This window comes from Phalaenopsis equestris, unplaced genomic scaffold (assembly GCF_001263595.1).
Source record: "Phalaenopsis equestris unplaced genomic scaffold, ASM126359v1 Scaffold000149, whole genome shotgun sequence".
NCBI classification, from domain to species: Eukaryota; Viridiplantae; Streptophyta; class Magnoliopsida; order Asparagales; family Orchidaceae; genus Phalaenopsis; species Phalaenopsis equestris.
The window spans coordinates 131,779-139,510 of NW_018164591.1; positions in this window are offsets into that span (position 1 = coordinate 131,779).

Sequence of the window (7,732 nt, forward strand, 5' to 3'; positions counted from 1 at the left end):
AACTAAGTAGCCTACTTTGAGTAAACAGTCTCCCAGCCCAAGATAAACGACAAAAGTGCCAACTCTTCTTTATGACTTGAGTCAAAAGTTTTACTTTCTTTCCTACCACCTTTGAGGACGATTATGTCTTCCGCCAATTTTAAGAAGTTTATCACATTACTTTTAGTGCTAAAAAATTACAGAAAAGCTCACATGAATTACTAAAAATGCGCTAAGAGCCTGATCAGTCTCTAAGGAGTTTTGCAATCATATCCCAAAGACAGTAATTAAGAATTAGGAGTCAAAAAGCAAATGTAACTCAGTTAGCCCTAATTAAAATTTTTTGAGAAGTATTTATGCCATGACCTCGGCTTGCAGAGGCCAGGCACTTTGGTTGAATTGCTTAAAATTTTCAATGATCATGTTAACACACAGAAACACAACAATAAAGTGAGGACCTCTACCAGTAACTCCAAACCACAATAGGTAGACACTTCGAGGGAAAACGTTCATCCCAAACATCCCAGATTAAAAATGCATGCCACCAACCAACCTACCACCCTTATATCTCTCCACAAGTTCACCACCAACCCAGTGTTAGATAAGAGAGAGAAGAGCGCATGGCCACAGACAAGGAACCTCCACTGGCACCACTTGCTCATCATTTCCTCATAGTCATTCAGTTGCGTGTATCAATAGTCGAGTTAGTTGAAACTATTTAAAATTAAAAAGAAAAAAACATCCTCAAACTTAAGTATGAAAGTCCTCATATGGAGGACATAACTACAATTTGAAGCTTCTACAAAAACCACAACCATGATACAGAAAATTACTGCCACCTCAAGAACTCGGTGGAAGGGTTATTTCAACTATGGGAATTCATATTGGCCAACCACAGTTGGAAATCAAAAAAAGAACCAATCACTGGAGGGAGAAATAAACACATCCCCGCTTGCATGATTCATATTAAAAGAGTTGTGCTCACAATCTTAGGTGGACCTAAAGAACAAACTTGCTGAGTTAGCCTCAAACGACTAAAGTCGGGAGGTGCATTTGAAATCTGTGGTGCGAGCCCCCTGTCTGAAGTTGCTCCACCTTTTACAAGATTGTAGAAGTTCACCAATTCAATGATGTAATTGTGGTAACGACGCTGATTGTCAGCTATCAGAACAGAAACATATTGTCGACACTGAGTTCAGACAATGTTAATTTTAAATGTGTATCTGAGAAAATGAAGATTAAGGGAACCTGCCAATCTAAAGAACATAAACCTCTTTTTCGATTTGTCCAAAAAAAAATGAGAAACTAAAGGAGTAATTACGCTATCAATTACTTGGGAAGAAGGTGATCAACAAAAAACTACAATGGCAAAATTTTGTTATAATTGATGCTCAAGCGACTTACAATGCTATATTCAACTGACCTCTTCTTAACACTTTTGAGCAATCATGGCAACGTACCATGTAGTTATCAAGTTCCCAGTTGAAAGAGAAATGACCCTTAGAGGGGACTTTTACCACTCTAGAACCTGCATCGTCAAAACATTTAAGTGACGCACAATATGTGTAGACATTCACAGAAAAATGAACCTAAATAAAACCGAAGAAGCGGAAAAAGATAGCGTTGGAAAAGGCCCCAACCACGCTTTTTCGAATTAGCTCGTCCTTTTAAGTAGAATACAAAGACAAGTTTGTGGCAAATGCGAGGGAGCATGTGGACAGATGCATTAGGTCGTCCAAAGAGATGTCGTGGTTAGATGTAGAAGTTGTCTGCCACATGATTAATGTATATAAGAATATTTGGCCAGTCAAGCAGAAACAAAAAAAGAAAAAAAAACAACATATCCCCATTCATAAAAAAGAGCAATGGTTGCTTGACGTGGGCCTGCTCACAGAAGTGTGGTATCTAGGCTAGGTGTCAAAATGCGGTCATCGTACCAAGTCCAAAGGAAGTGGCAAATGTACATTGATTTTACTAACTTGGACTCGGTTTGTCTCAAAAATAGCCATCTACTGCCACATATCAATGCCTAAGTCAACTCTGCAATCAGCTACACAATAAAAAGCTTCAATGCCTTTTTTGACTCTACAATGGGCTACACAATAATAAGCTTTTTGAAAGTTTTCTCAGTTACCACAAAGCAGTATATACTTGATGATACCGAAAGGATGGTTTTTATCATGGGTGATGGCTTGTACCAGTACAACCTCATTCCATTCGGTTTGTAGAACTTATAGGCTACTTATCAAAGGGCAATGAACCACATCTTGTACAAATAGAAGGGGACAAATATAAAGGAATATGTAGATAACCAATTGGGCAAAAGCAACCAACAAAAGCCCAAATTAACATATACTCGATTTCAAGAAAACTTTCAGCACCTTAGAAAAAATCAAAATGAGGCTGAACCTGCAGAAGTGCCCAATTGGAGCCAATCCGAGTAAAATTTTGAGATTTATGCTAACCCATTACAGGATTAAGATAAATCGAATAAGTTATAAGTTATAATGATAATGTCATCGCCTGAAAAAACATGAAGGAGCTACAGAAACTCACTAGCTGAATCACATGAAAAAGAGAAGAGCTCATCTTTCTTCAAAACCCTGAGAAGTGCTAAGAGAATCAAATGAAACAAGGAATGCGAAAAATCATTTCAGAATCTATGGGCATTGTTAACATCACCTCCCTTACTGTAAAATCCACACCTGACAACAATCTCCTACATGGACGCTGAGAAAGAATTAGTTAGCTCGATCAAAAATTGTCAAGAAGGAAAGAATAAGAGCAAATCTACCATGTAAGCAAAGAGCTTCATTAAGCTGAACCTAATCCAATCTCGGAGAAACTCACATTTGTCTTTACAATCACCGCCCAATAACTAAGCTCTTAATTCAATGTCCATCCGATTTAGATCATTATAGATCATCGTCGAAGTCAGTTTTAGCAAACCGACCAATCAAGATGACTTCCCAAATGGTCGATAGAGCTGAGTAAATTCCAGGTTTTATACGTGCCAAGGACAGCAATTAAAGTGCAGTAATTGCTTGACTTCATAGCTGACTTTATCGTAGGAGTTGAAGAAAAAACACTGACAATAAACGACTTGCTATGGAAATTACATGTGGACGGAGCATCTAGCACACAAAAAGAAGCTGTAATGGTGTTAAGAAGCCCGACAAACAACATCTTAACAAACGCTATGAATACACAATTTTCAATCATCAATAATAAAGGTTGCACGAACCATTAATTCTCAGACTAAAATTCACTATGAGAGTAGGTGCCCAGCAACTAAATGTGCATTCAAACTTGTAACTGATAGTCAATCAACTAAATGGATTGTAGGAAGCACAATGGTAGTCTAAGAAGATAATTTTTAAAGCCAAGTCTAAAGTTAGCAAATTTGAGTATTAAAAAAATCGAGCAGACCCTAGAGAGCAGAATCAACTAACCAACCTTCTTTCTAAGACAAGGAACCTGGCAAACAAGGTCTCGAACTTACTCATAGGCCATCAAAGAAAAGTAAATAATGGAAATCAACCTTTCAAACGAGCCAAACTGAATAAAATGCTTGTGGAGTACTAGAAGAAGCATGTCATAACAGATAAAATAAAAGATCCCAAACCATTTAAAATAAAAATAACCTTGTAAATGTCATTAATGACGACTTATAAAGGAAATAGAAAACTTCGTCGTATTTGAGATGTGTTAGAGAGAATAAATTCACTCGAATTCTAGAGGAAATTCACATCGGAGATTGTGAAAGTCACTTGGGAGTTCAAACTGTGGCAAATCAAATCCAAAAGCAAGGAAATTTCCGGCCAACTATTCGCAAAGATACTGAGTACTTTTCAAAATGATGTATCTATTAGCACCAATGCAATCATAATCTTCTCACAAACTATAACAAAGTACAAATCCCAAATCATTAACTATCTGGGGGAAATGTAATCAGACCATTCTCATCTGCTAAGATGCAAATACATTTTATAATGATGAAATTGATTACTTTACCAAGTGGGTAAAAGGCAAGGCAATGGAAAAAGTGACTTTGGAGGCAACATGTAAGTTCAAATCGACGAAAATTATTGGTAGGCAAAACTTATCACATATTATAATAACTGAGAATGGTCCCAAGTTCTCATACAACTTGCTTTAAGGATTTTTTCAGAGGAATTTGCCTTAAATTTGCTTATGTGTATCAATCCAAAACAAACGGTCAAGTCAAAGCCATGAACAAATATATACTAAATGTCGAGGAAAAAATTGAGCCATAAACCCCATACAAAGGATAGTTAAGACTTAACGAAGCAGCCCCATTCTTTCTGAAACTATAATTATCAAAGGAAGCATACTATCCAACTAATAGAAAAACCAAAAAACTCCGTTAGTCATCTCATGAGCTTATCAAAATACAAAATACTAATACTCGGGAAACTCACCCCAGTCTAACTAGGGAAACACTCCCTTGGTGATGAAATAAAACCAATAACAATAAGAATTTTCGCTTTAAAAAACAATCTTGACCAACTATGAGAATTTTTGCTTTAAAATCTAATCCTGACCGAGCAAGTCAATTCTAGAAAAACTCTTCTTATTTAAGACTTGGCCTAGAAAAAAATAAATTATATAACTTAGAGATTAAACACCACAAGATCTCGGCCTGAATAAAGTAGAAAGTCATGAATATCCATTCAATGAGAGAAAGCAATGACCCAAAAGTGAAGGACTATTGAGACTTAATGAAGCGGCCTAAATCTTTCAAAGCCTAAAGTTATAATCAAAGGAGAAAAGATATATTATTAATTCACAATGCAAAAATCCTGATGTTAAGTTCACTTGCTTAGTTAGAACTAAAGAAAAAATAAGAAAAAATAAATAGAGAAAAGATTTATAGGGAACTTACCCATTGACACAAGCTCATTCTCAAGAATACTTCTCAGACGACTTTCATACAAAAAAATTTTTACTGAACCAACTTTTGTTTTCACAAATGAACAAGCACATCACTCAAAATATTTAAGCAAGCATACATACAAGTCAATTGTTTTTACAAACAAAAAGATATGGTGGTAAAGAGATTACTCATCAAGGAACTCAAGCTTATTTGTGTCAAGCTAAACCCTGACAATCTCCTACTCGGCAAGAAAAACCATCGCTATAACCATGAAGGAAAGATATGGCCCCAGCAAAATAATGTCAATACTTCATAAAGACACCTAAATCCTTTAAAACCTAGAATAATAATATGTGGAGAATGGTTATATCCTTAACTCGCAAAGCAAATATCCTTGCATTAAGCTAAATTGCCAAGTTAGATCCAAAAACGAAAAACAAATAAAAGAAAGAAAAGTAGCGAAGGCTCATAGGGAACTCACCCATTGATATGAGTTCATTTTCGACAATATTGGGCTAGTTCATTATCAACAATACTTATCAGAATGACATTCATACAAAAACACTTTTTATCAATACAACTTATTTTTATAGAGAACGAGTACGACACTCAAAACATTTATGAAGGTAAATATAAATGTTGATTTATTTTTACAAACGAAAAAGTGATGGTGGTGAAGAGACAGTTGATTCCACCTTAAGTAACACCTCTTCCTTTTTTGTGTCAAGTAGAACCCGAACAATGTCTTTTTCGTTAGGAAGCCAAGCTCAAGCATCTCTGTGCAAGACCAGCTCAGCCACTTTAGTCAAGTTAGGTTTTCAAGCTGGGAGAGGCGGTAATAATCTCCAAGTTTCACCTCAGGCAAGGCATACATTGAGGAAACCCAACAACCCACTCTTCCAATCTCCACAAATGTCAACCTGTTGACCTCATTTTTAGTGAGGTCTAGTCTTCCTCTTAGGGTTTAGAATCTAGCCTTAAGGATCTCCCTTCGACTATCTTAGAATCTTAGAAATGGTACCCGCCTCATTTTAGAAATTGAACCCGCTTCTGTACTCTTTTGTGGTTCCGCGAGTGTGGTATCGACTTCTAGCATTTAGAAGGGTGAAACCAACATGAGGAAACCCAAAAGGGATCCCTATTGGACCTTCCTGAGCCTTAGGGTGGCCTTTTGCACAATTCGCACTCCCGCGCGCACAAACTTCGCAATTCAGAGAGTCAGCGCGTCCGATCGCCTCATTTCGCATTGCTTGCACCGTTACCTATCGAAGGCTCGAATAAACCTTTTGAAATGATCGATCACGGGTCGAAATTTTGTAAAATTTGAATTTTGACGCGTTTTTGACCTGATTATCGACGACGTCGTCCGAGCAACCCCGGATGACAAAACGGACTGCGCCGGTGCATCCGGAACGTCAATTTTGCCCAGGGGGAACACCTATTTTGTTACGTCGCCGCGCGTGAGTAAATCAGATATAATTTAATATATATATCCGTATATATATATATTAATTTATATTAAACCTATTTTCCCCCATTCCTTTTTAAGCCCTAACTCCACATTCTCCGCCTCCGAGCTCTGCCCCCCTTCCTTCTCCCGTTCGCGTGTCTGACCCTTTCCCTTTCTCGTTCTCGAGCCGACCGAACTCTTCTTCTTCCGCACGGCAGAGAGTTGACCTCGTTCGTCCTTGCCTGAAATGCTACTGCTCGCGGCCCTCCTTCCCGAAGTCGTGCCAGTCTCTCTGAGCTGTGGTTTTCCTTTTCTTGGTAGCTTGACTCTGGGAGGCTAGTTCCCTGGTACACTCAAATGGCATTAATGGCATTTTTTCTCTTCTTCCTGATGCTTCCCTCGCTGCCACTACTCTCGTCGCTCGGTCCGAGAGACTTTGGTGGCTTCGCCTTCTGTGAACAGAGAGCGTGTCCTTTTCTTCTTTGGCCCGATTCGAGTGTCGTGGACTGTTGGGGGTGGTCTCTTTTCTCTTCTCCTCTGCTCTCTGTCTATAAACATAGTTCCTTTTGAAATTTTAGGGGTTGTTGGAAAAGTTTTCTGAGAGGAGTAGAAATTTTGGCTGTGAGGAGTTTGGGAAGAGAATTTCTGTGAGAGCGTTTCTTTGAGGCTAATTCTTGTGTTGCAGTGCTTTTACATTGGCGTTAAGGAGGTACCATTCTTCCCCCCTCTTCTTCGGTGCTCTGTTTCATTTCGGTTTTCCTCTCTGCCGAGTCTTTGAACTTGGCTCTGTTGGATGATACGGCATGCTAGTTCACTTTACTTTCATACATTTTTGAGGTATTCACTTTAAGAGTATGTGAAAGATGAAATGTGAGCATGATTTAGGATTTAGATTTGAATATTTGCTTAAAATGATGGAGATATGACACGTTTTCTGTTTATCATATCATGTTTATGTTGGAAACATTTAGGGAACATTCAGGGAGTTAATGCATGACTTTGAAATGATTTTTGCTCCTCTTGCAAGCATGTTGGGGTTTCGGCTTTGGCATCTTATGACTGGTTCTTGCTTAAAATGAATGCTAGGGAGTTCGCTTTACTTCTTATACATATGTGGGGGCTCGGTTCTGGCTTCCTGCGGCTTTCTCTGGCTTGAAATATATGTTGTAATTATATGTTGTAATTAAAACTTGTTTAATTTGGAAAGTCTTGTATCTTGTTTTGAGAATTCGGCTTAACTCTTCATGAGGGATCTCCCCTGTTCATATATTTGTTGGAATAATTTCATTTGGAATAATTTTAGACATGCAGGTCATTCCTTGGGCTTAAAATGGCTAGAGCTTTAATGTTGTATGGCTCGATTATATCAATGCTTAGGCTGGGTTTAATCTTGTTGAGCTCTGACT